At 43.0% G+C, this 27,772-nt stretch overlaps 1 protein-coding gene and 1 long non-coding RNA gene across 7 annotated transcripts in view; one reads left to right on the top strand and one right to left on the bottom strand.

Annotated features, from left to right (window-relative positions):
- SLC2A3 (solute carrier family 2 member 3) overlaps nt 1-27,772 on the top strand; it is an 89,973-nt gene that overhangs the window by 10,774 nt on the left and 51,427 nt on the right. The window lies entirely within an intron of this gene.
- Nucleotides 1,010-27,036, bottom strand: LOC147579350 (uncharacterized). Of its 2 annotated transcripts, none has more exons than XR_015253824.1 (3): nt 26,346-27,036; nt 25,331-25,469; nt 1,010-1,107 (listed from the first exon to the last, which is right to left on the bottom strand). It is a non-coding gene; the product is annotated as an uncharacterized LOC147579350 (long non-coding RNA). The 2 variants fall into 2 exon arrangements; XR_015253823.1 differs by lacking the exon at nt 1,010-1,107 and adding an exon at nt 23,198-23,635.

The raw sequence follows: 27,772 nt of genomic DNA, 5'->3' as shown, positions 1-27,772 counted from the left end.
TACCCTTCTTACACATTTTAAAAAAAATTTTTTTTTTCAACGTTTATTTATTTTTGGGACAGAGAGAGACAGAGCATGAACGGAGGAGGGGCAGAGTGAGAGGGAGACACAGAATCGGAAACAGGCTCCAGGCTCTGAGCCATCAGCCCAGAGCCTGACGCGGGGCTCGAACTCACAGACCGCGAGATCGTGACCTGGCTGAAGTCGGATGCTTAACCGACTGCGCCACCCAGGCGCCCCTCACATTTTTAAGTTAACAGCTAAGAAAAATTTTCTATGTTTAAATAGCTTCCGGGGATTAATTTTTCTGCTGTCTAGTATATGAAATACGTGCTTTCAGGGCCAATGCTGGACTTTCCAGTGCCTTTGTGCAAATTTGGAAATGAATTCCCTGGGGAAAAAAAAAGAATGGGCAGATTTTCTAGGGATGGGGCCCTGTGCAAAGAAAAAAGGCGCATCCCCTGTTGGCCAAGGAGCAGGGCCTGGCCAGCGGGATGCAGACTATATTTCAGCCTCTACTTACCCCAGGAAACTGCACAACTAGGTTTCACCCTCCACCTGCCGCTCAGCCACACAGCTATCCACACGGCCTTGTAGATTTTTTTGGCGTATAAAAACCTTTGCAGAAATACAGACTAAATGGAAAAGCCAGGAAGCCCATTCACGCTTATGTTCTGTCAGAAAAAGTCTTAAGTTGTTTCATTTCAAATAAAAATGCTAATTTATATCCCTGTGTCAACCATCATACTTAGTTCTAAGACAGACAGATGCTGTGGAAATTTGCTTCGGGTTTCTTTGCCAGTTGCTGCTTCTAAAACGTTAGCACACTTAAGACTCACTTGGAAGAGTCACTTGTTAATACAAATTTCGTGGTCCCACCCTACTGGCATTCTGAGACTCGGCAGGTCTAGGGAGGAGCTGGACATTTGCTTGTCTACCAAGCTCCCAGGAGATGCCCATGTGGTCCCTCCATGGATGATCACACTTTGAATAACACTGGATGAAATAAGGCATTGGCTGCTTTAATATTTCCCGTCAATGCCATAATGACTGTCAAAGTGCTGTCCCTGAGGAGCGATGTGCTCTCAGATTTTGCCTGTTGCACCACTGTAAAATTTAAGCTAGGTTAGAGATTAGCTTTTCTTTTGCCGAGTAGGTGAAAGTAGTGACAAGTGGGAAAGAAAAAAGAGCAAACCTTTTTTTTTTTTAAGTTTATGTATTTATTTTGAGAGAGAGAGACAGAGAGAGCCTGTGTGTGAGCAGGGGAGGGGCATAAAGAGAGGGAGAGACAGAATACAAAGCAGGCTCCATGCTGTCAGCATAGAGCCCAACTCGAGGCTCGAACCCATGAACCATGAGCTCATGACCCGAGCTGAAGTCAGATGCTTAACAGGCTGAGCCACTCAGGTGCACCAAACTAGGCACACATTCTTAAGAAAAGCAGTCTTATGAAAGAAAACACATGAAAGTTGGAGATCAGGAAAATTATTTCATTAAAAATGGGTTGGAAGGGCTAAGTGAAATAAGCCATACAGAGAAAGACACATACCATATGTTTTCACTCTTATGTGGATCCTGAGAAACTTAACAGAAACCCATGGGGGAGGGGAAGGGGAAAAAAGAGGTTAGAGTGGGAGAGAGCCAAAGCATAAGAGACTCTTAAAAACTGAGAACAAACTGATGGTTGATGGGAGGTGGGAGGGAGGGGAGGGTGGGTGTTGGGTATTGAAGAGGGCATCTTTTGGGATGAGCACTGGGTGTTGTATGGAAACCAATTTGACAATAAATTTCATATATTGGAAAAAAAATGGGTTGGAAGGGAAGGAAGGGGTGAGTAGGTCCTGCGTAGGGGATTTTTGAGGCAGTGAAACCATGCTGTATGATACAAAGGGGAGATACAAGTCATTATGCATTTGTCCAAACACCAAGAGTAAACCCTAATGTAAACTGTGGACGTTGACTGATAATGATGTGCCACCATAGGTTCATCAACTGTAACAAATGTAACATTCTGGGGAGGGATGTTGGTAATGGATCTTGAAACAAACAAACCAAAAAACAATAGGGGCGACTGGGTGGCTCAGTCCGTTAAGCGTCGGACTTCGGCTCAGGTCACGATCTCCTGGTTCTTGGATTCAGCCCCTCATCAGGCTCTGTGCTAACAACTGAAACCTGCTTTCTGAAACCGGTTTCGTATCCTGTGTCTCCTTCGCTCTCTGCCCCTCCCCCACTCGCGCTCTGCCTCTCTCTCTCAAAAATAAATAAACATTAAAAAAGAAAATTAAAAAAAACAAACCAAAAGCCCTGTCATTAGAAAATAAATAAGCACTGCAATTGACATAACTATCTTAAAAGGGTGTAACCCATGTTGGGTTGCCTAATGTCCAGAGTGGGAGTTAAGGGGTTACCCAAGGAAGTGATGAAGTCATTTTACTGAGCAAATGACACTCTTTGATTTCCAACGCTACAAACAAAGAGAAAGGCCCCTGAGGAAAGTCCACCTGTGGGATGAACTGTCTACTGACCTCTGGCAAGGAACCTTCACTTCCGGGGTTTTGTGGCCCTCGGCACCAACAGCTCAGAACTTTACGATTTCCAAAGCACTTTAATATAGGTTATTTAATCCTCTCAATAACTCAATGCCTAGCTCTGATGCTACAGAACTAATCCATAAAGCCCAAATCAGCCAAGGTATACAGGTTTGTAATAGGCCCTTTCACTTTATACAATAAATTCTTTCAAACATCTGAAGCTGCAAAGTATAAAACGAATTCTTTGTCATAATGGAAGCTATTGTATGCTTAAAACATAACGATTTATGACTTTTTCGATATCCACTAGCAGATTTTCTTTTATAATTATGTTTCATTCACTTCCAAGTATTTTTTCCTATTTTTCATTGCTGTAGCTGAGAGAGATGGACGGGGGCGGGGAATGACCCAGAAGTATGGTGGGTGACTGGGACAATGTACACGTGTAATCGACACAGATAATTGAAAATTAATAGCATCATATTCCTCAGCCTGAGGAGAAGGCACGGAGAGCTTTTATTTACTGATAATTGCATTAGGTTCTTTGCCACTTTTTCCGATTTAATCCTCTTGACAATGTATGAGATGGAACAGAACTTCAGCTCCCTGGTTAGGGTTGTTGCCAGAGAAAATAGTTTTTCGGTGTAGGTATGTCTCAAACATTGCATGGGCATATTAACACTATAAAAAGTATTCATTATTGGGGCGCCTGGGTGGCGCAGTCGGTTAAGCGTCCGACTTCAGCCAGGTCACGATCTCGCACTCCGTGAGTTCGAGCCCCGCGTCGGGCTCTGGGCTGATGGCTCAGAGCCTGGAGCCTGTTTCCGATTCTGTGTCTCCCTCTCTCTCTGCCCCTCCCCCGTTCATGCTCTGTCTCTCTCTGTCCCAAAAATAAAAAAACGTAGAAAAAAAAAAAATTAAAAAAAAAAAAAAGTATTCATTATTCATTTGAAATTCAGAGGTAACAGCATTCTGTTTATTTGTTTTTTGCTAAATCTGGCAACTCTTCCCTGTTTCTGTTATCCCTCATGCTTAGAATGAATTACTTTTCTTCAAAAAACTCATTGCAAAACAAAAACAAAAAACCACACATTGCAACACATTACACTCCTTCAACGAATTGCCTCGCTAATAAAGGCCTATCTCCGAGATACTGCAGGTGCAGTTCCAGCCAGCACAGTAAAGCGTATATCACAATCCGCTAAGTCAGATGAATTTTATGGTTTCCTGGTGCATATAAAAGTTATACGTACACGATACTATAGTCTATTAAGTGTGCGCCAGCTTCATGGCTGAAAAACACAATGTACATTCCTTAACTTAAAAAATACTTCAGAGGGCTCCTGGGGGGCTCAGTTGTCAAGCATCCAACTCTTTCAGTTCCGGTCATGATCTCACAGTTCATGAGTTCCAGTCCCACGTGGGGCTGACAGGCAGAGCCTGCTTGGGATTCTCTGTCTCCCTTTCTCTGCCCCTCCCCGGCTCATGCACTCTTGCTTGCTTGCTCTTTCTCTCGAAAATAAATCGGCTTTTTTTTTTTTTTTTTTTTTTTAATACCGTAAGGGCACCTGGGTGGCTCAGTTGGTTAAGTGTCCGAATTGTGATATTGGCTCAGGTCATGATCCCGGGGTCATGGGATCGAGCCCTGCATTGGGCTCTTCACTGAGTGTGGAGCCCGCTTGAGATTCTCTCTCTTCCTTCTGCTCCTCTCCACCCCGCTAAAATAAATTTTAAGAAAAAAAGTTCTTTAGGGGTGCCTGGGTAGCTCAGTCGGTTGGGTGTCCAACTTCGGTTCAGGTCATGATCTCACGGTTTGTGAGTTCAAGCCCCGCGTCGGGCTCTGTGCTGACAGCTCGGAGCCTGGAGCCTGCTTCGGATTCTGTGTCTCCCCCTCTCTCTGCCCCTCCCCTGCTCATGCTCTGTCTCTCTCTATCTCTCAATAATGAATAAACGTTTAAAAAAATTATTACAAAAAGAAAAAAAAGTACTTTATGGCTTAGAAATGCTAACCATCCTCTGAGCTTTTTGCTGGTGGAGGGTGTTGCCTTGATGTTGATGACTGATCAGGGTGGTGGTTGCTAAAGAATGGGGTGGTTATGGCAGTTTCTTTCTTTCTTTCTTCCTTCCTTCCTTCCTTCCTTCCTTCCTTCCTTCCTTCCTTCCTTCCTTCCTTCCTTCCTTCCTTCCTTGTTGTAGGCCCAATGTGGGGCTTGAACTTAAGAATCCTAGATCAAGAGTTACATGCTCAGGGCGCCTGGTGGCTCAGTTGGTTAAGCGTCTGACTCTTGACTTCAGCTTAGCTCATATCTCAGTGTTTGTGAGATCAAGCCCCACATCAAGCCCTGTGCTGAGAGCATGGAGCCTGCTTGGGATTCTTGTCCTCTCCGACTCTCTCTGCCCCTCCCCTTCTAGATCTCTCTTTCTCTCTCTCTCTCTCTTTCTCTCTCTAAAAATAAATAAACTTGGGGGAAAAAAGAGTTGCATACTCTACCAACTGTGCCAGATGGGCACCCGTGGAATTTTCTTAAAATAAGAAAACAGTGAAGTTGGCCCCATTGATTGACTCCTTTCACAAATGATTGCTCTGTAGCATGCGATGCCGTTTGATAACATTTCACCCACAGTACAGCTTCTTTCAAAATTGGAAGCAGTTCTCTCACACCCTGCTGCTGCTCTATCAGCTAAGATATATGTAATGTTCGAAATCGGTTGTGGTCATTTCGACAGGCTTCACAGCGTCTTCAACAGGAGTAGATGCCATCTCGAGAAACCACTTTCTTTGCTCATCCGCGAGAGGCGATTCCTCATCTGTTCAAGGTTTATCTTGAGATTCCAGCAATTCGGTCACAGCTTCAGGCTCCACTTCCGATTGTAGTTCTCTTGCTGTTTCTACCACACCTGCAGGTCCTTCTCCACCGAGGGCTTGAACTTCTCAAAGTCATCAAAGAGATTTGGAATCACCATCTTCCAAACTCCTGTTCACGTTGATACTTCAACCCTTTCCCACGAATCACAGATGTTCTTAATGGCATTTAAAATGGTAAATCCCTTCCAGAAGGTTTTCAATTTACTTTGCCAAGATCCATCAGAGGAATCACTGTCTCTGCTAGCTAAAGCTTCACAAAATGTATTTCTTTTTTCTTTTTTTCTTTTACTTTTTTTAATGTTTATTCATTTTTGAAAGACAGAGAGAGACCGAGCACAGGCAGGGGTGGGGTGGAGAGAGAGGGGGACACAGAATCTGAAGCAGGCTCCAGGCTCTGAGCTGCCAGCACAGAGCCTGATGCGGGGCTCGAACCCAAAAACCATGAGATCATGACCTGAGCCGAAGTCGGACGCTTAACCGACTGAGCCACCCAGTTGCCCCACAAAATGTATTTTTTTTTTTAAATTTTTTTTTAACGTTTTTATTTATTTTTGAGACAGAGAGAGACAGAGCATGAACGGGGGAGGGACAGAGAGAGAGGGAGACACAGAATCAGAAGCAGGCTCCAGGCTCTGAGCCATCAGCCCAGAGCCCGACGCGGGGCTCGAACTCATGGACCGTGAGATCGTGACCTGAGCTGAAGTCGGACACTCAACCGACTGAGCCACCCAGGTGCCCCACAAAATGTATTTCTTAAATAAGACTTGAAGTAGACTTATTCTTCGATCCGCACCCTGCAGAATGGCTGTTAACAGGCATGAAAACAGCAGGAATCTCGTCGGACATCTCCATCGGAGTTCCTGGGTGACCGGGTGCGTTGTCAATGAGCAGTCGTGTTTGGAAAGAAGACTTTTATTCTGAGCAGTAGGTCTCAGCGGTGGGTAAAATATTCAGCAAACCATGTCGTAAACAGATGTGCTGTCGTCCAGGCTTTGCTCTTCCAGTTACAGAGCACAGGCAGAGTCGAGTTAGCAGAATTCTTGAGGCCCTGGGACTTCCAGAACGTGCACGAGCACTGGCTTCAGCTTAGTCACCAGCTGCATTACCCCTTGCAAGAGAGTCAGCCTGTCCTCTGAAACTTCGAGGCCAGGCACCGACTTCTCCTCTGTAGCTATGAAAGTCCTAGGTGGCGTCTTCTCTCCGTAGAAGGCCGTCTGTCTACACGGAAGATCGGTTGGCTGTTTAGCGTGTCCGCCTTCATTAATTATCCGAGCTAGATCTTCTGGACAAGTTGCTGCAGCTTCTACGTTAGCACTTGCTGCCTCACCGTGCACTTTTATGTTATAGAGGTGACTTCTTCCCCTAAACCCCCTGAACCAACCTCTGCCGGCTTCACACTTTTCTTCTGCGGCTTCCTCGTCTCTCTCAGCCTTCATCGGATGGAAGAGATTTAGGGCCTTGCTCTGGATTAGGCTTTGGCTTAAGGAAATGTGATGGCTGGTGTGATCCTCTATCCAGACCACTAAAACTTTTTCCATTATCAGCAATAAGGCTGTTTCATTTCCTTATCATTTCTGTGTTCACTGGAGTAGCACTTTCCATTTCCTTTTCATTTCCGAGAATTTTTCCTCTGCATTTATAACCCTTTGATGTAAGAAGCCTGTCTGAACTTTGAACATGCCTTCCTCACTAAGCTTCGCCATTGCTAGCTTTTGATTTAAAGTGAGAGATGTGCAACTCTTCCTTTCACTTGAACAATTAGAGACTATTGTAGGGTTATTAAGTGGCCTAATTTCAATATTGTCGTGTCTTGGGGAATTTGTGCCTTGGGGAATTGGGAGGCCCAAGGAGAAGGAGAGAGTTGGGGGAATGGTCAGTCGGTGGAGCAAGTCAGGACGCACACATTTATCCATTAAGTTCACCATCTTATACGGCACGGTTTGGGGCACCCCAGAACAATTACAGTAGTGATATCAAAGATCACCGATCACAGGTCACCAAAAGAAGTATGATAATAACGACAAATTTTGAAATATTGTGAGGATTACCAAATGTGACAGAGATATAAAGTGAGCAAATGCTGTTGGAAAAATGGTGCCAATAGACTTGTTCAACGCACTGTTGCCACAAACCGTCAGTTTATAAAAACCACAATATCGTCAAAGTACAATAAAGCAAAATGCAATTTAAAAAAAAAAAAAGGTATGCCTTGTAATTTTGTCCTACTGACGATTATATTGGCAGAGCAGCCAAAAGTTAGAGGCGGAGGGTTGTTAATGCTTTAGATAATTTTTACAGGACTCTACTGCGGGAACTATAGGAAATCCCAGAAATTTACCTTCTACTATTCCAAGATTTTTCTGAGGCTCGAGTCCTCAGTCCTAACTTCAGTGGAGAATGATTTATTTCTCTTTACCGATCAACCTGACGAATAGACATGTTGGTGAAGTCTTACAATGAGAATTGTAAATTTTTTAAATTGGAAGAGACCTTACAGATTATGTAATTTTTGCAGTTTCCAGAACCGGGCTCTGACTCTCTCTCTATTTATTTTTTTTTATTTTGTTAAGTTTATTTATGTATTTTGAGAGAGAGTGAGAGCAAACACAAGTGGCAGAGGGGCAGAGAGAGAGGGAGAGGGAATCCCAAGCAGGCCCAGTGCTGTCAGTACGGAGCCTGACATGGGGTTCAAACTCAGGAACCATGAGATCATGGCCCGAGCCAAATCAAGCGTCAGACATTTAACCGGCTGAGCCACCCACGCGCCCCTGACTCTGATTCTTAAGCAAGAGCCATTGTCTCCAGGACTTTGCAGGTGGGGTTTCCCATGCCTACTGCCAGGGAGTGTCAGCACACCTTACCTTGCCCCTTTTCTCGCCTATGCTCCCTCCCAGACACCTCTCCCTGTCTGAGTACCAAACATTCCAAATGTTTTTTGTTCTTAGGTTGTAATATGTTATCTATGGCTCCAAAGTGGCAGTGATAAAGGAGAAGGAAAGTGATATGGAACAATTAGAGATGAAAATAAACATGCCCCAGACGTGAGATAATCCCCTTGGTGAAACTGTGACAGGCCTGAAGAAGTATAGTTCTTCCCAGTGAGGGAGAGAGAGACAGGGAAAGGTCAGTCTGCACAGGCTCCTTGTAGTGGCTAAACGTGAGGTTATTCTTCCAAAACCGATAGGATTCAAGGCCGTGAATGCTAAAGGACAGTAAATGTCACGTTAGTCAGCACCTGATCTCTAATGAATATGTAACCTTGCCTTTGTTGTGGAGAAACAAACTGAGATTAGCTGAAATATTTTCTAAAAGACTTTCTTCTCCGAGGAGGGTCACCAGCTCTCAGAAAGGTTTTCTCCATGATCAGATAGGACATGTCTAGAAGCTTACAGTGGCTTTAATCCATAATACATCTCTATGGGTATACAGAGATTAGTGCCAAAGACTCAATACATAATAGTTGATCAGTAAATGTTTATTGAATAAACACCCCCAGGTCAGGTTCTGTATTATTTTTCCTGCTTTGTCACAGGATTATTTTTGTTGTCTGTAGTTTAGGAAAAACAAAATCAAACAAGTAATCATACCATCTGCCTCTCAGGGAAATTTACTTGAAAATAGAGGTCTACATCAGATGTACGTATTAAGTCCTTTCGTGCTTGATATTCTTTTCTTTTTAGATTTATTTAAAAACAAATTTAAAAAAAAATTTTTTTAATGTTAATTTTTGAGACAGAGAGAGACACAGCATGAGCAGGGAAGGGGCAGAGAGAGAGGGAGACACAGAATGTGAAGCAGGCTCCAGGCTCTGAGCTGTCAGCACAGAGCCCGACGCGGGGCTCGAACTCATGAACTGTGAGATCATGACCTGAGCCGAAGTCGGATGCTTAACCGACTGAGCCACCCAGGCGCCCCTAAAAAAAAAATTTTTTTTTAATGTTTATTCATTTTTGAGAGACAGAGAGAGAGACAGAGCATGGGTGGGGGAGGAGCAGAGAGAGAGGGAGACACAGAATCCGAAGCAGGCTCCAGGCTCTGAGCTGTCAGCACAGAGCCCGACTCAGGGCTTGAATTCACTGACCTGATCATGACCTGAACTGAAGTCGGACGCTTGACTGACTGAGCCACCCAGGCGCCCATGTAAGATTTATTTAAGTAATCTCTACATCAGTGTGGGGCTTGAACCACAACCCCGAGATCAAGAGTCGCGTGCTCCTTTGACCAAGCCAGCCAGGCCCCCAATCTTTACCTGATATTCTGAGCCCACCTTCCAGTCATCACCCTCTGTTAGTATGAAAGCCCCTAACTAGTTTTAGTAATCTTAGTAATCTTTCTAAAATTTGTGCTCATGTTATTAGCGTGCTGAACCTGCTAGTTGTCTCTGTGGTACTCAGAATAAAGTCCAAACTCCTTCACCTAGCATATTAAGCCTTTTGTGATATGATCCCTACTTAACTTCCCGGCCTCTTCTCATCCCTTGGCCCTCTACACTTCAGCCATGCAGACATTTTGGCAAGTTCACAAACATACCATACTCTATCCTTCGAGCTCTTTCTCACACAGTACCCTCAACCTAGAACACTATTTTCTCCTATCTCTGTCCCTCCTAAATTGTCAGGCCTTCAGGTCTTTCTCAACTTATCTTCTCAAAGAGGAAACCTTCCTGGTCACTACCACACCCTTCCTTCTGCCTGAATTTTGTATCTCTTCCTCAAGTCCCCCATGCAAGACCGGAAGTCATGCACTGCTGAGGGTGTGGGGGGAGTTTATTCATATAACTCTGTAGTGCATGGTGACATGGAGTGTGCAGACACGTTCTGCACAGTCATGTGGTGTCATCATGGGAGTTGATGAGTCTTTTAAGTCTCCCGTGTTTCCATCTCTCAGAAGTCTGATAATTCAGTAGTGACACGGCCTATTGCCATTCTGCCCCACACGAGGGCTCCTTTATAATTCTAGGCCCTGTACTGAGTGCTGGGAGAAAACGAAGGGAAACTAAAGAAATTAATGTGTATATTCAATTTTAAAACATAACAAGGTTGCGGGGCGCCTGGGTGGCGCAGTCGGTTAAGCGTCTGACTTCAGCCAGGTCACGATCTTGCGGTCCGTGAGTTCGAGCCCCGCGTCGGGCTCTGGGCTGATGGCTCAGAGCCTGGAGCCTGTTTCCGATTCTGTGTCTCCCTCTCTCTCTGCCCCTCCCCCGTTCATGCTCTGTCTCTCTCTGTCCCAAAAATAAATAAACGTTGAAAAAAAAATTTAAAAAAAAAAATAAAAAAAAAAAATAAAACATAACAAGGTTGTGGATAGTCCCATAATGGAACTGTAACTGTCAAAAAAAAAAAAAAAAAAAAAGTTCTGTGTAAGTACTCCAGAGAGATTATTGTTTCTGGGCATTGGAAAGAGCACAAGTGGAGGGACATTTGAGCTGGGCCTTGAAGGGATGGCCACTGGCGGATACGGTAAATAACCATGTTCCAGACCGAGAAAATATAACACAAAGAGCATAAAGGTAGTCTGTGTGACCCGATTAGATAGGAGTGAATGAGGAGGCTGGAAATAAAGTCAATGGTGGAGGGTTTTGAGTGCTTCATTAATCAATATGAATTTTATATTGTAGGCAGCAGTCATTGAAGAGGTTTGAGTACAACCAGTGATACAATTAGTTCTGTTTAAAAATATTTTTCACTATTATTTTTTACTACCAAACAAAGCACACCTACTCTTTTTTTTCTCTCTTCATTTGTTCCACAAAAATATACATCAGATGAAGCAAATGGCCTCTATAATCCCACTCACTAGAGTTAACCATTTCGTATAATGCTCCATATTTTTCCTGTGCACATGTGCATGTGTTTATCTATCTCATTCATTCCTAAGAATGAGATCGTTCCTGTCTTTTATGTTTGTTTGTTTGTTTGTTTATTTATTTATTTATTTATTTTTAATTTTTTTTTAACGTTTATTTATTTTTGAGACAGAAAGAGACAGAGCATGAACGGGGGAGGGTCAGAGAGAGGGAGACACAGAATCGGAAGCAGGCTCCAGGCTCTGAGCTGTCAGCACGGAGCCCGACGCCGGGCTCGAACTCACGGACCTCGAGTTCGTGACCTGAGCCGAAGTCGGCCGCCTAACCGACTGAGCCACCCAGGCGCCCCTATGTTTATTTATTTTGAAAGAGAGAGAGCGCGTGCACGCACGAGCAGGGTATGGGCAGAAGAGAGGGAGTGAGAGAATCCCAAGCAGGCTCTGTGCTGTCAACACAGAGGTTGGCGCAGGGCTCAGTCTCACAAACCTTGAGATTATAATCTGAGCCACAGTCAAGAGTCCCGATGCTCCACTGACTGAGCCACCCAGGCACCCCAGAAAGGAGATCATTCTAACCATGCTTTTGGCCACTGCCTTTTTGGAAGTAATAAGTATCTTCTATGAGGAGGCAGATCACACAAACATGATCAGCTGCAACAAAAACGTGAGCATATGTAACTATATCCTACTTCACTAATTAATATTCAACATAGAAATGATATCCTATTTTTACCTACGAGACGAGACAAATTTATTTTTTTTCTTAATTTTTTTTTTTCAAACGTTTATTTATTTTTGGGACAGAGAGAGACAGAGCATGAACGGGGGAGGGGCAGAGAGAGAGGGAGACACAGAATCGGAAACAGGCTCCAGGCTCCGAGCCATCAGCCCAGAGCCCGACGCGGGGCTCGAACTCACGGACCGCGAGATCGTGACCTGGCTGAAGTCGGACGCTTAACCGACTGCGCCACCCAGGCGCCCCAAGACGAGACAAATTTAAAAGAATGATCAATATTTAGTTTTGGCGGGGATATAACAAGACACTCTTTATGGATGTGGTGGGAATAAGAATCAGGACTTTAGGAAACGGAAATCTAGCAATTCTATTCAGAATTTAAAGTATATCTACCTTTGAGGGACACCTGGGTGGCTCAGTCAGTTAAGCATCTGACTCTTGATTCCGGCTCAGGTCATGATCTGGCGGTTTGTGGGCTCAAGCCCTCCACCGGGCTCTCTGCTAACAGCACAGATCCCTGCTTGGCATCTTCTCTATCACCCTTTCTCTCTGCTCCTCTCCCACTCCCAAGCATATGTGCGTGCTCTACCTCTCTCTCAAAATAAATACGCTTCAAAACTTTTTAAAAAATCTATATCTACCTTTGAAATAACAATGTCGTATCTATAAACTTTTCCTATAAGATTCTCTGAGAGGCGTTCATAGTATAAATGCACAAAGACGTTTATTGCAGACTTATTTGCGATAGAAGTGCATCCTAAAGGAATGATAAATTGTGGTGTCCCTACCATATTATGGGCTACTGTGTAGCATATCGAAATGTACTGATACAAAAAGAATGTTTTTGGTATGTTGTTAAAAGAAAAAATACCCGAGTGGTAAGATGGTATGTGTATTTATAGAAACCGTTCTAAAAATCGTACATCTAGACAAGCAGAAAGCATGGGTATGCATTCGTCTATAACGTGTGTATGTATATGTGTGCTCATGTGTTGTGTATTACACCCCCAAAGTTTAACCCTTGTTAATCTTGAAATTGAACAGGAATGCAGTGTGTCTTTCACTTTTTACTTTTCATATTTTTAAGTAAAAAAATACATTTACAAAAATGAACATACGTTATTTTAAAAATACACAGTGAAGAAGGGCACCTGGCTGGCTCAGTCAGTAGAGCATGTGATCTTGATCTCAGAGCTGTGAATTCGAGCCCTGTGTTGGGCATAGAGCTTACCTGGAAAAAAAAGAAGAAAAGGTAAAATATACAGTAGAGAGAGGCGCCTGGGTGGCTTAGGTGGTTAAGCGTCCGACTCTTAATTTCGGCTTACGTGATGATCTCACGGTTTGCAGGTCGGAGTCCTGCGACGGGCTCTATGCTGACAGCGTGGAACCTGCTTGGGATTCTGTCTCTCTGCCACTCCCCCACTTGTGCTACAGTGCACGAGTATGTGCATGCTCTCTCTCAAAATAAATAAATAAAGGGGCGCCTGGGTGGCTCAGTCGGTTAAGCGTCCGACTTCAACTCAGGTCACGATCTCGCGGTCTGTGGGTTCGAGCCCCGTGTCGGGCTCTGAACTGTTGGCTCAGAGCCTGGAACCTGCTTTGGGTTCTGTGTCTCCCTCTCTCTCTGCCCCTCCCCTGTTCGTGCTCTGTCTCTCTCTGTCTCAAAAATAAATAAACGTTAAAAAAAATTTTTTTTAAATAAATAAATAAATAAAACATTAAAATATATATATACAGGGAAGAAGCATATACCTAGACATGTTTCCTTTTTTCTTTTTTTTAAACCATTTTTTTTTTTTATGTTTATTTTCAAGAGAGAGAGACAGACAGAGTGCAAGCAGGAGAGGGGCAGAGGGAGAGGGAGACACAGAATCCCAAGCAGGTTCCCAGCTCCAAGCTGTCAGCACAGAGCTGCACTCTGGGCTCGAATTCATGAACCACCTAGATCATGACCTGGGCTGCAGCTGGATGCTTAACCAACTGAGCCACCCAGGCGCCCCTACCTAGACAAGTTTTCAAGTCCATATATATACTTATATTTTATTCTTTTTAATAAGGACATAGTATTTTATTGATACCTCTACTATTTATTCCTTCTGCAGTTATTGAGAGCCTACTCTACGGCAGATACCAAGCCGGGCATTGAAGGAAACAACAAGCACTTAAAACAAATTAACAGAGAAGGGTCTTCTTTAGGAAGAGTGAGTAGGGAAGTCCTTTCTCAGTAGTGACATGGAAGCTGGGACTTAAAAAAATATGCTAGCCATGGAAGAAAAAAGCATTCTTGGCAGAGGGAACATATATAGACAGCCCTAAGGTGCAAGAGAGCTTGGTGTTTCCTGGGGAATTGAAAATAATATCGATGTAGTTGTGACTGGTATGTTAGGGAGAATATATAGTGCAAGGTGAGATTATAGGTAACATTTTTTTTTTTTTTTTAAGGTGGCTCCACACCCAATGTAGGGCTTGAACTCAGGACCCTGAGATTAAGAGTTGTGTGCTCTACTGTGCTGACAGCTCAGAGCCTGGAGCCTGCTTCAGATTCTGTGTCTCCCTCTCTCCCTGCCTCTCCCCTACTCACATTCTGTCTCTCTCTCTCTCAAAAATAAATAACGTATACAGGGGCGCTTCGGTGGTTTAGTTGGTAAAGCGTCCGACTTTGGCTCAGGTCATGATCTTACAGTTCATGAGTTCAAGCCCCCCATCGGGATTTGCACTAACAGTGCAGAGGCCGCTTCAGATCTTCTGTCTCCCTCTCTCTCCTCCCCTCCCCGGCTCCCACACACGTTCTCCTTCTCTTTCTCGAAATAATAAATAAACATTTAAAAAAATAATAAAATGAATGTTTACAAACTTTACATGTATTGCAAGTGTCTATTTTCTTTTTTTCTTTTAATTTTTTAAATGTTTATTGTTTTTTGAGAGAGAGAGAGCATGGGTAGGGGAGGGGCAGAGAGAGGGAGACAGAATCCCAAGCAGGCTTCATGCTGTCAGCACAGACAGGCACCCTGCAAGTGTCTACTCTCCAAAACCTTAGCCAGGCCTGGGGATTGTCAGTCATCATAGTTTTTAACAATCTCGGTAGGGAGAACAAAAGCAAAAACAAAACCCTTTTTCTTTTCATTTGTTTTGTTCCTAAGTTTGGATGTCTTTTTGTTTTGGCCATTACTGAATCTTCCTGTACACGTGCTTGTTCCTGTGCTTGGCCTGTTATTGTCTTTCATTGTTCACTTTCTTTTATTGCTATGAAAGAGCTCTTTGTATATTATGAAAATTAAGCCTTTGTCATATGAGTTGCACACTTCTTTGCCAATTTTTTTAAATTTTATTTATTTATTTAGTTTTAATTTTTTTATGTTTATTCATTTTTGAGAGACAGAGATAGAGTGCGAGCAGGGGAGGGGCAGAGAGAGAGAGAAAGAGGGAGACACAGAATCAGAAGCAGGCTCCAGGCTCTGAGCTGTCAGCACAGAGCTCGATACGGGGGCTCGAACTCCTGAACAGTGAGATCATGACCTGAGCCGAAGTCGGACACTTAACCAACTGAGCCATCCGGGGGGCCCCTTAATTTATTTTAATTAATTAATTTATTTATTTAGAGAGAGAGAGAAAGAGCAAGTCAGGGAGGGGCAGAGAAAGGGGAGAGAGAATCCCAAGCAGGGTGCACACTGACCCTATGCAGGCTGATGCAGGGCTCAGAGCCGCCAGCCATGAGGTCATGATCTGAGACAAGTCGGATGCTTAACTAACTGAGCCACCCAGGTGCCCCAGTTTTTTTTTTTTTTTTTTTTTTTTTTTTTTAATTTGATCATGTTTTATCACATAGAGAGTTTTAATTTTAGGGGCACCTGGGTGGCTCGGTTGAGCACCCAACTCTTGATTTTGGCTCAGGTTATGATCTCACGGTTCTTGGGTTCAGGCCCCACACCGGGCTACCTGCTGGCAGTGCGGAGCCCGCTTGGGATTGTCTCTCTTTCTCTCTCTCTGCTACTCTCCAGCTTTTACCCCCTCCCAAAATAAATCAATAAACTTTAAAAAATGGAAAGTTTTAATTTTTTGTGGTCATGTTTATAAGGTTTACTCTTTATAACTTGCATGATACAGGTTTTGCTGAGAACAGATCTGTATTTTAAAAAGGCGATTATAGTGATAATGAAGTATATGATTATACCTGGGGAAATTGAAGAAAATGGGACCAGTTGGTATTCACTGCAAATTGAAGCAGTGACTGACTATGAGCGTGGGGAATAGAAGACAGATTTGAGGGATCTTTTTTTTTTTTTTTTTAAATATAACAGCTTGATTGAGATACCGTTCATAGCATAGAATTCACCTACTTAAAAAAAAGTGTTACAATTCAAGGGTTTTTAGTATGTTCCCAGAGATTCACAACCATTAATCAATCTGAGAACATTTCATCACCCCCAAAGGGGCCCCACAACCATTAGCAGTCTTTCTGCATTCCTCCTTAACCTCTCCCAGCCCTTGGCAACCACTAAGGTACTTTCTGTCTCTCTAGATTTGCCCATACTGGACATTTCATGAATGGAACCATAAAGTACAAGACCTTTTGGGACTGGCCTCTTTGACTTAGCATATTTCAAGGCTCATCCATATTGTAACATGTACTTCTTTCCTTTCTGTGGACAAATAATATTTAATTATACGATGATAATCCTGCATGTGTTTATCCGTTGATCACTTAATGAACACTTGGGTTTTTTTTTTTCCATTTTTGACTCTTATGAATGATACTGTTATGAACATTATTAATATATTTTTTTTATTTTCAGAGAGAGAGAGAGTATATGGCAAGCAGGGAATGGGGCAGAGGGGGAGAGGGAGAATCCCAAGCAGGCTCTGGGCTGTCAGCACAGAGCCTGATGCGGGGCTCAATCTCACAAACCATGAGATCATGGCTGAGCTGAGATCCAGAGTCAGACACTTAACCAACTGAGCCATTCAGGCGCCCCTGTTATGAACATTCATGTGCAAGTTTTTCTGTGGACATAGGTTTTCAATTCCCTTGGGTATTTACATTGGAGTGAAATTGCTAGGTCATACAGTAATTCTGCGTTTAATTATTTTCCAAAGCAGTGCACCATTTTACATATACAACAGCCATATGCGAGGATCCTCATTTCTCCATATCCTTGGAACAATTGTTATTTTGTCATTTTTATTACAGCTGTTCTAGTGCATATAAATTGGCATCTCAATATGAGTTTAATTTGCATTCCCTCAAAGACTAAAGATGTTTCTTGCTTATTGGCCATTGGTGCATCTTCTTTGAAGGCATGTCTGTTCAAGTCCTTTGCACATTTTTAATTGGATTATCTTTTGTTGAGTTGTAAATTCTTTTTTTTTCTTTTTCTTTTTTTTCTTTTTGGTGAGCTCTGTGCCCAATGTGGGACTTGAACTCACAACCCCAAGAGATCACAAGTCGCATGGTCTACTGACTGAGCCTGCCAGGTGCCCCAAGTTGTAATCTCTTGTATATTCCGTTTATGTTCTTTATCAGATACATGAATTATATTTCCTCATTGTATAGGTTGTTCTTTCACTTTCTTGATGGTATTCTTTGGTGTTTTGTTTTTGATGGTATTCTTTGAAACACAAAAGTTTTATGTTGATGCAGTTCACTTTATCCAATTTTTCTTTCCTTACTTGTACTTCTGAAATTATAACACAAAAAGCTTTGTCTAACCCAAGTCAAAAGTGTTTATATTTAGATTTGTGAACCATTTTGAATTAACTTTTTTTTTTTTAATTTTTTTTCAACGTTTATTTATTTTTGGGACAGAGAGACAGAGCATGAACGGGGGAGGGGCAGAGAGAGAGGGAGACACAGAATAGGAAACAGGCTCCAGGCTCTGAGCCATCAGCCCAGAGCCCGACGCGGGGCTCGAACTCCCGGACCGCGAGATCGTGACCTGGCTGAAGTCGGACGCTTAACCGATTGCGCCACCCAGGCGCCCCTGAATTAACTTTTAAGTGAGGAAGAGATTCGACTTCATTTTTATGTTCATGGATATCCAGTTGTAACGGCACCATTTTCAAAATAAACTTTGATCTTATCAATAACTAGGCCAGTATTGAGGGACATTTTTTAAAACTTTTTCTTTCTTTTTTTTTTAATATTGCCAAGAGAGAGAGAAACAGAACATGAGCAGGGGAAGGGTAGAGAGAGAGGGGGACAGTAGAGAGAGAGGGGGAGAGAGAGCTGTCAGCACAGAGCCTGACGTGGGGCTCGAACTCATGAACCGCAAGATCGTGACTTGAGTGGAAATTAGGCGTTTAACAAACTGAGCCACCCAGGCGCCCCTAGGGACATTTTTTTCAAGCAGACTTAAAAGTACCTGACAGTTGGAAAGTGAAGGAGACAGAAACATCAGAAATTTTAGTTTAAGAACTAACATTAACTTCATTAACCATTAATGGTAACTTCATTAATCAAAGTGGAGAAATCAATTAGGGGAGGAAAAGCAGAAGCAGATTTGGAAGATCTGTTTCGAGCATACTGAACTTGAGGTACTTATAGGGTATCCAGGTGGAGATTCACAGCAGGCAATTATAAATTTGCTATGGAAATCGAAAGAATGTTTGGAGTAAAAGCCAAATTTTGAAGTCCCTTCTGTGAGTGAGGTTGAGACCACTTGAGAATCGGTTCAAAGATGAACCTGATGTTTAAGAGTCATTGAAGAAGAGCCCAATGGAGAAAGAAAAAAAGTAGAAATTAGAAAAGTTGAAGACTACCTAGAAAATGGTGTGGGAGCTGAGAGAGATTGAAGTGGGGGGGGGGGCTCATTAACAGTTTAAATGATGAAAAGAAGGAGGCACCTGGGTGGCTCAGTCAGTGGAGCATCGGACTTTGGCTCAGGTCATGATCTCACGGTTTGTGAGTTTGAGCCCCGTGTTGGGCTCTGAACTGACAGTGTAGAGCCTGCTTCATATCCTCTGTCTCCCTCTCTCTCTGCCCCTCCCCAGCTTGTGCACTCTCTCTCTCTCAACAATAAATAGACATTAGGGGCGCCTGGGTGGCTCAGTCAGTTAAACGTCTGACTCTTGGTTTCTGCTCGGGTCATGATCTCACGATTCATGAGTTCAAGCCCCACATGAGGCTCTGTGCTGACAGTGTGGAGCCTGCTTGGGATTTCTTCTCTCTCTCTCTCTCTCTCTCTGCCCCTCCTGTCCTTTCTCTAAATAAATAAACCTTAAAATAAAATTAAATAAATAATCTTTTTTTTTTTAATGATGAAAAGAGTATGCATTGGACGATAGCTAAGAAGGTCACTGGTTTTACATTAGGTTGTTCATGTCTTTTGCACCTGAAGCTTCAACAGAGAGGTTGCAGTGGAATGTGGGGAAGAGTGCTTGAACCTTCAAGCAAAAAAACGTTTTTTCCTTTGGAAATTATTGCTAAAGACTGCACCTACCATCTTGGTAGCCTCAAGGAAGGAGCACAAGGAGGGCAGAGTGCTTTTCTTTTGCTCTAGTCCTGTCCCTATACTCCAAAACTTAAAACAGCTCAGATAAGCCTGGAATGTCATAGCAAGACTTTCCAAAGACTAGGAACGAAAAAAAGAAAAAAAAGAAGATTGCAACTTACGATTAATAGATATTTCTCTCGGGGCGCCTGGGTGGCTCAGTCAGTTAAGCGGCTGACTTGGGCTCAGATCATGTTCTCTTGACTAGTGGGTTCAAGCCCCGCATCGGGCTCTGTGCTGACAGTTCAGAGCCTGGAGCCTGCTTCCGATTCTGTGCCTCCTTCTCTCTCTGCCCCTCCCCCACTCGGGCTCTGTCTCTCTCTCTCTCTCAAAAAATAAACCTTAAAAAAATTTTTTTAATACAAACTTCTCTTTCAGTGAAGTGGTTCACTGAAGACTTATCTTCCTGAGAAGCTCTTGGCCTCGTTCCATTTATCAGAGGCCAACTGTCCCTTGTACCTCTTGGGAGGGTCCTCAAACACATCAAACTCAAAGTCTCAGGGAACGAGGTCCAGTTTCCTCGTACATATGTGTAAGAGCTCTGGTTTCCTTTTTCTGGACTTAACCTCTTTTCTCCAGATAAAAGAACGTCTACTTCTTTGAAGGAAACCATACCTTCTCACAAGTATGTCGCCATAGGCACAGTCCGTAGCCTATTTCCCTAAAATAAATAAAAGTTTCAGTCATACCAAAGATATCGCTAAGTAGCCGGTGTGTAATTTCATACAGAGGTCCGAACTTCTATGCAGACCACTAGCTATTCTGATATATGTTGATGCTGAATAGGAGAGAAAGAAATAGAAACAGGAAGTATAGAGTCCTCTTTGGAAGAATTTGACAGTGGAGAGTACCTTGACAGAGTCTGCTAGAGAAATTGAGGTATAGGAAGGATGAGAGTATTTCAGGAGCGGGTACTTTAGAATTGCATTGGTAATGGGACGCCTGGGTGGCTCAGTCGGTTGGGCGTCCGACTACAGCTCAGGTCATGATCTCGCGGTTTGGGAGTTCGAGCCCCGTGTCGGGCTCTGTGCTGGCAGCTCGGAGCCTGGAGCCTGCTTCGAATTCTGCCTTTCCCTCTCTCTTTGCTCCTCCCATGCTCATGCTCTGTCTCTCTCTGTCTCTCAATAATAAATAAACGTTAAAATAAAAGAATTTTTAGACTTTCATTGGTAGTAGGAAAGGACATGCAGAAGGTGAGAAATTTAAGGCAGAAAGGGGAATAATGGATGGAACAGTGTCCTGGATCATGGACCATAAGTTTGAGCCCCACATTAGGTGTAGAGATTACTTTTAAAAAGTAAATAAAATCTTTAAAAAAGGAGAAGGACTTATTGCAATAGAGCAAGTGACAAATTATGATGGTTTTCACAAGGGTGGTGCAGTGGAGATGGGAGAGTAGAAGAAATCTGGGATATTTGGGAGGTAAAGCTGACAATACTTGCCATTGTATGAAACGTGGAAGGTGTGAGAAGGAGAGAAATCCTGAATAGCCCCTAGCAATTTGGCTTTTGCAATAGGGCGAATGGTGATCATGTTTACTAAGATGGAGAAGACTAAGGAAGGAAAACATTTGGAGATTTGGAAGAGGAATCGGTACTCCTATCTTGGCTACGCTTAGCTCAAGTTGCCTTTTAGCCACTCAGGTAGAGAGATGAGACAGGCAATGGATTCATGACTTTGGAAATCAAGAGGCAAGTCAGTAATGAGAAACTTACTGCCTTACAGTTACAAAGCAGCTCATTATATTTTCAATATCTCTAATTACTAGAAAGTTCTTTCTATGATATTTGTAATATAAATGCGATGCCTACTTCTCTCGGGATACTGAAAAGTACATATTTGGGGAAGCACACCAAATATTTGGAGAAGACGTTCATGTTCTACCCATCGTCTTCGTCTCTAAGCTAAATAACCCTAGTTCCCTCAGCTTCTCTTCATTACCTTGTTTCCAAATACTTCATCATCCTGGTCACACCTTTTGTGAAGTAGGACGCCAAGGACTTAAAGTGACCTGGATAACATATCCCAAACATAGGACCAATAGCTTTCTGACTTGCTGTTCTTTCAAAACTACGTTTGGGGCCCCTGGCTAGCTCAGTTGGAAGGGCCCACAATTCTTGATCTAGGGGTTGTGAATTCAAGCCCCATGTTGGGTAGAGAGATTACTTAAAAATAAAATCTTTTTTTTTTTTAATTTTTAAAAAAATGTTTTTATTTATTTTTGAGACCGAGAGAGACAGAGCATGAGCGGGGGAGGGGCAGAGAGAGAGGGAGACACAGATTCCGAAGCAGGCTCCAGGCTCCGAGCTGCCAGCACAGAGCCCGACGGGAGGCTTGAACTCCCAAACCGCGAGATCATGACCTGAGCGGAAGTCGGACGCCCAACCGACTGAGCCACCCAGGCGCCCCCCAAATAAAATCTTTTTAAAAAATATGTTTATGGGGCACCTGGGCGGCTCCATTGGTTGAGCATCCAACTTCGGCTCAGGTTGTGATCTCACGGTTCGTGAGTTTGAGTCCCACACTAGGCTCGCCGCTGTTAACACAGAACCCACTTGGGTTCCTCTGTCCACCTCTCTCTCTGCCCCTCCCCCACTTACACTCTCAAAAAATAAACATTAAAAAATTTTTTTAAATATGTTTGTTCACTTTTTATAATTTGTCTCTTTTCTTGCTGTCATTAGCGTGTTAGGGTCCCCTCCTGTGGCATAAGACATCTCTTCTAATTTTCTTCTAATATGTTGCTGCTTTGGACATCAGGTAAAAAAACTTATGCTCTGTATCAGATATTAACATTTTGCGTTGTATGTTTGCAATGTTTTCTAGTGATCTAAAAAGAGAGAGGGGTGCCTGGGTGGCACAGGCTTGAGGTTAAGCATCCGACTTCAGCTTGGGTCATGATCTCATGGTTCGTGAGTCTGAGCCCCGCATTGGGCTCTGTGCTGACAGCTCAGAGCCTGGAGCCTGCTTCCGATTCTGTGCCTCCTTCTCTCTCTGCCCCACCCCTGCTTGTGCTCTCTCTCTCGAAAAAGAAACATTAAAAAGTAATAATAAAATAAAATAAGTTAGTATTCCAAATAATTGAGTTCCAGATAGGTGAGGTCTTTCACCCAAGGATCTCATTAGAGATTTTCCAAGGGAATGATGGTTCTCACTCATCAGCGACTTTGCTCCCCAGGGACATTGGGTATTTTCTGCAGACATATTTGGTTGCTGTTACTGCGGCAAAGAGAATGTTACCGGTATCTAGTGGTCAGAAACCAAGGATTCTAGTAAACATCATACAATGCACAGAACTGCCCCAAAGACAAAGCCCAGAATAGTACCTAGATTTAGAAACGCTGGTCTGTGGTATTTCTCTGATTTTTTTTTAAATAACCTTATTGGAAGAAGGTTAGGAAAACCTTCGGTAAAAAAACTGACATGATGTACTTAAACAAATTAATTCTGCATCCAGTTAATTAGTACTTTTGTTGCATGCCAACTGTTAGTAATCTTTCTAGAATTGAAGGGGAAAATAATGAAGCCCCACCCTTTTTCACTGAAAAAAAAATTCGTAACTCCAATTTCTTTTGTTTTTTAAGTTTACTTTTTAATTTTTTTTTAGTAATCTCTACTCCCAACGTGGGGCTCGAACTCACGACCCCGAGATCAGGAGTCACGTGCTCTTCCCACCGTGCCAGCCAGGCGCCCCTCCAATTTTTTTTGGCACCTCTCTCAGTCTCTGCAATTGTTAGAATATTAACAGGTGGTCAGTGATCAAATCTGGGCATTTCTATGTGCATTTATTTAAGGCAAAATTACACTCTCACTTTTCTCCTTGCCCTTTCTGGCCTTTACTTTCTCTTGGCCATACTTTGTTCATTTTTTCCAGGAGAAAGGTCGTGTTTCTTGAGAAGAGGAATCACCCTGCTTTTCTTCTGTCATCTCTTAATATTAGATAAATACAATACAACTTGGACTAGAGGCTTTGTTCTCCTTATCTTTCGGGTGCCCCAGTGAGGCATGCAGCTATTTTGGGATGTGGCTTTACTACTTTACTACTCACTAGTTTGTTACCAGTGAGTCAGACGGCGGCAGAAGTCCGTGTCCTGTCACTGGTTGTACTTAGAGGTAGAGGTGTGGGAGACAGAAGAATGCAGTTGGGTGCACGTCCTCCGCCGTGGGAACATGCCAGTGTTCCTGGGGCTGTTTTGTTTCTTGGTATTGACTGCAGGTGTCAAGATCAAAGGGGAAATAATGAGACAAGAGTAAATTCTTCATTCTCTGAGTACCTGAAAGGAGCAAGGCTGAATCGAAACTAAAAAGTCAAAGGGAAGGGACGCCTGGGTGGCTCAGTCGATTAAGCGTCCGACTTCAGCTCAGGTCGTGATCTCACGGTCTGTGAGTTCCAACTCTATGTCGGGCTCTGTGCTGACAGCTCGGAGGCTGGAGCCTGCCTCAGATTCTGTGTCTCTCTCTCTCTGCCCCTTCCCCGCTCACACTCTGTCTCTGTGTCTCTCTCTCTCTCAGAAATAAACATTAAAAAAAATTTTTTTTAAGTCAAAGGGAAGAAATAAATTCTTTCCTCAGCCATACCCTAAGACAACAGCCAAGTAGTTCTTTTTGGATGCTTCTAAAATTTCAAATTACAACTGTGTTACCACTCAGAATCTAGTGGCAAAAGTCATCCTTCCCCAGTAGCTTTGTGTTTAGAGCTGGAAGTTCATTCATTCATTCATTCATTCAGATATTTATTGAATGTGCCTATATGTACCAGGTACCTAAATGAACCAAGGAAGCTTCTAAAAATATGGAAATTTCAAGTGTATATTTGAAAGAGGAATGATAAGTGAATACCCCATTAATAGTCAAAATAGTCCTATAACTTATCACCTTTCTTCCATGGTAATAAGCCACTAAATATTTGTATAGGCTGTCTATTTGTGGAACTCTTGAGATTGCAGAGAATAAAACAGCTTGGACCATCTTTTAGAATGAGAGGCCCAAGACACAGGTTGAATGACTTAATTAATTCCTAGATGGTGGGAGCACAGCAGGTCACTACCATAGACTGAACTACTACCTGGATTTTCTAACTTTCAACCTTGTCTTTGCTCTGAAAATAGCACTGAGAGAAGATTGTTTACAGAAAATGCAAAACCACCCCAGCTTGGTTTCTATCCAGAAAGCCTTCTGATTGCAACAATGGACAGGAAAGTGAAATGAAACAACGGAATTTGGAGTTCAGGGGTGGGGTTGAGAGAAGCAATGGAAAGAAGAGATTAGAAAAAGCAACAGAATGAGGAGACCATATTTTAGTTGGGACAAAGCATATAAGATAAAAGTGACAAGTGGGGCGCCTGGATGGCTCAGTCGGTGAAGCGTCCGACTTCGGCTCAGGTCATGGTCTCCCCGTCCGTCAGTTCATCCCGCTTCGGGCTTTGTGCTGACAGCTTGGACCCTGGAGCCTGCTTCGGATTCTGTGTCTCCCTTTCTCTAACCCTCCCCCGTTCATGCTCTGTCTCTCTCTGTCTCAAAAATAAACATTAAAAAAAAATTTTTTTTTAATAAATAAAAAAAAAAAGTGATAAGTCTGGTATCTCCGGAGTAGAGGTAGTATTATAAAAAAAAAAAAAAAAAAAAAAAAAAAAAGGAAAAAATGCAATAAGATTTTCCTTCATTCCACACCCAAGGGCTTACAGTCAAAATAGCATGTCTGGTATTCAAAGACTCCAGCAGCGTAGCCTGAACTTGCTTTTCCAGCATTCTCTCTCACTAGACTCCTATAGGCATCCTGCTCTTCAGCTCAACTGGTCGAAGCACTATTACCCAACCTTCCACACCAGCTTCCTACCACCATACCTCTGCCAAGGCCGTTCCATTTTCCCAAAACGCCCTTCTCTCATGTCTACCTGTCTCTTACCTTACTCGTCTTTCAAGATCTACTCCAAATTCTGACTCCATGAAGACTTTCTCGATTCTTCCCGCACAAACAGAATCCTTTGGCTTCCTTCAGAACTTTTTTTATCTTGTCCCCTCCGTGGCCAGATCGTAATCAACTTCTGGGGGGAGAGGGGCACTTTGGGTCTTCTGCATTACTCAGCCGTGCATTTTGTAGGCTCTCTCAATGCATGTGTATGTGTATATCTTCACTTTTCTCAACATTGCATTTAAAAAAAAACTCATTAAAATTTTTCTGTATTTAGAAAACCATTGTTTCTTACTGTTTTTATTAGATGTTGTCTTATCCAAAGATGGAGAGGTCCAAGTAAGAATGCAGCTAATGAGCGAAAAAGAAGAGTGAAATTGGAAGAGGCCAAGTTTCTGGCTAGGGTGTGGGGACAAGTCTGACTTTAGGTGAAGGGAGATATTGGAAAAGAGGGTGGGCTAGACAAAAGGAGCATTAAGAAGATGGCTTATAACCTGGGATAAATGCAAAGAAAAGAAAAGAGAGCAAGAAAGAGAAGGAATTATAGAAAATTTGAGGTCCAAATATTTGAGATCCAAATATTGAAAAGATGGGAGGAGGAATAGTCAAGAGACTAAAAGGGTTATGTCTAAGAGAAAGAGCCCAGCCTTTGGTTGTCTTTGGGAGGTCCTTTCTGTGTGCAGGCAAGAAAAGGAAGTGAAAAACAACATTGGTCCCTTCCTTGGAAATAGGAATGACTCAAAGAGGTTTCATATAAAGATAAATAAACGTTTTCTTGGAATTGTTGCTATTCGCGGCAAAGTTCTGTGCGAAGCTGTTTTCACCAGAATCCTGTATGATCTGGTTCAACCCCTGACTGTGTGTCTCCTCCCCTCCTGTGTGTCTACGTATATTTCAGGTCCCTGGGTTTGCTTATGTCTGTTGCCTTAGAACCTCCACTGTGTGCCTCTTACTGGGCAGTATGTCTCCACCCATTTCCATAAGTAAGTGGTTTATGGCATCTTATCACCTGTGCAGTTCCTCCTTGGACGGTATCAGGTCTTATCTGTGTCTATGTCTTTTCCTTTTGCCTTAATCTTTTATTTTTCTCTATGCACTCTCTCCCATTCCGCTTCTGTCACTGCCTTTCTTACCAACTGGCTTACTATGATTTCATCTCCATGGCAACCCCTCCCTGGGGAAGAATGAGGGGAAAGGGAAGTAAGAGAGAGCCTAGAATAAATGGACAATGAGAAGCCGGATTGGAGTTGAGGGCAACCTTCTGTCCTGGAACAGAATAGAAACAAACCATGTAGATGGATTGCGGCCAAGTCACACAAAACCTTAAGGGAACACAAATTGGGGGGCCTGACCCCAGCCCCTGTTAGCATACTCATTCAGCAAATTCCTCCTATTTATGCCAAGCTGTCATCTGTTTTTCCTTCTCCTGTGATCCAGATGAACTATTCTTTCTTTCTCTGTTTCTAGGCTTCATAATTCTTATACAGTTATAGTGTCTGATACGTTATAACTTGACAAGTGATTTTCTTAAAGATTCACGAGTATTCACGTTGGAACTGCAAGGTGGTTCTTTTCAGGTCCTACAGCTTTTGACAAGGATTCCTTCTGGACATTAAGTGATCGTTAAGTGATAATAAAGAACACTTGGAATGGCCTTAGAAAAGGACAGAAGAATATATTTAATGATACTGTGCACTCTCGTGTAGGACCAGAATGTTAGACAAGAGGTTTATTAAGTAAGAAAGAAGGTTTCACAAACCACGGGATTTGTTTTGCATAAGGAAAGTGAAGTAATGGAGTCCTTCTTTCCAGTGATCTTTAAAACCGAGTAGTGGGGCGCCTGGGTGGCGCAGTCGGTTAAGCGTCCGACTTCAGCCAGGTCACGATCTCACGGTCCGTGAGTTCGAGCCCCGCGTCGGGCTCTGGGCTGATGGCTCAGAGCCTGGAGCCTGTTTCCGATTCTGTGTCTCCCTCTCTCTCTGCCCCTCCCCCGTTCATGCTTTGTCTCTCTCTGTCCCAAAAATAAATAAACGTTGAAAAATAAATAAATAAATAAATAAATAAATAAATAAATAAAACCGGTAGTTACCTGTATATCTGTAAAGGAAATTGGCTAGATCAGTGTATCTCAAATTTTAAGCTCCTTTTTCCCACTAGCCTCCCTTGACCTTAACCTGGAGAGCTTGTTAAAAGATAAAAGTGACATGTGTGGTGACAAATTTTTGAGCCCCACCCTTAGAGATTGGGATGGTGTTGTCCTGGGGCTGGAGGGAGGGATAGTGGAAGGGGTATGAAGTTGTATTTCTAACAGGCTCCCTGGAGACGATGCAGCCGATCCCTTGATCACCTGTGAGTAGCACTGGTGTAGATGGATTCCAAAGTCAAAGAATGCAGTTGACATACAGAGTACATAAACGTGTGGATATCGCCTTACTC

Source organism: Puma concolor, chromosome B4 (genome assembly GCF_028749965.1).
Source record: "Puma concolor isolate L17-30 chromosome B4, mPumCon1.1.hap2, whole genome shotgun sequence".
NCBI lineage: Eukaryota > Metazoa > Chordata > Mammalia > Carnivora > Felidae > Puma > Puma concolor.
This window is presented reverse-complemented; position numbering and strand designations above follow the sequence as displayed.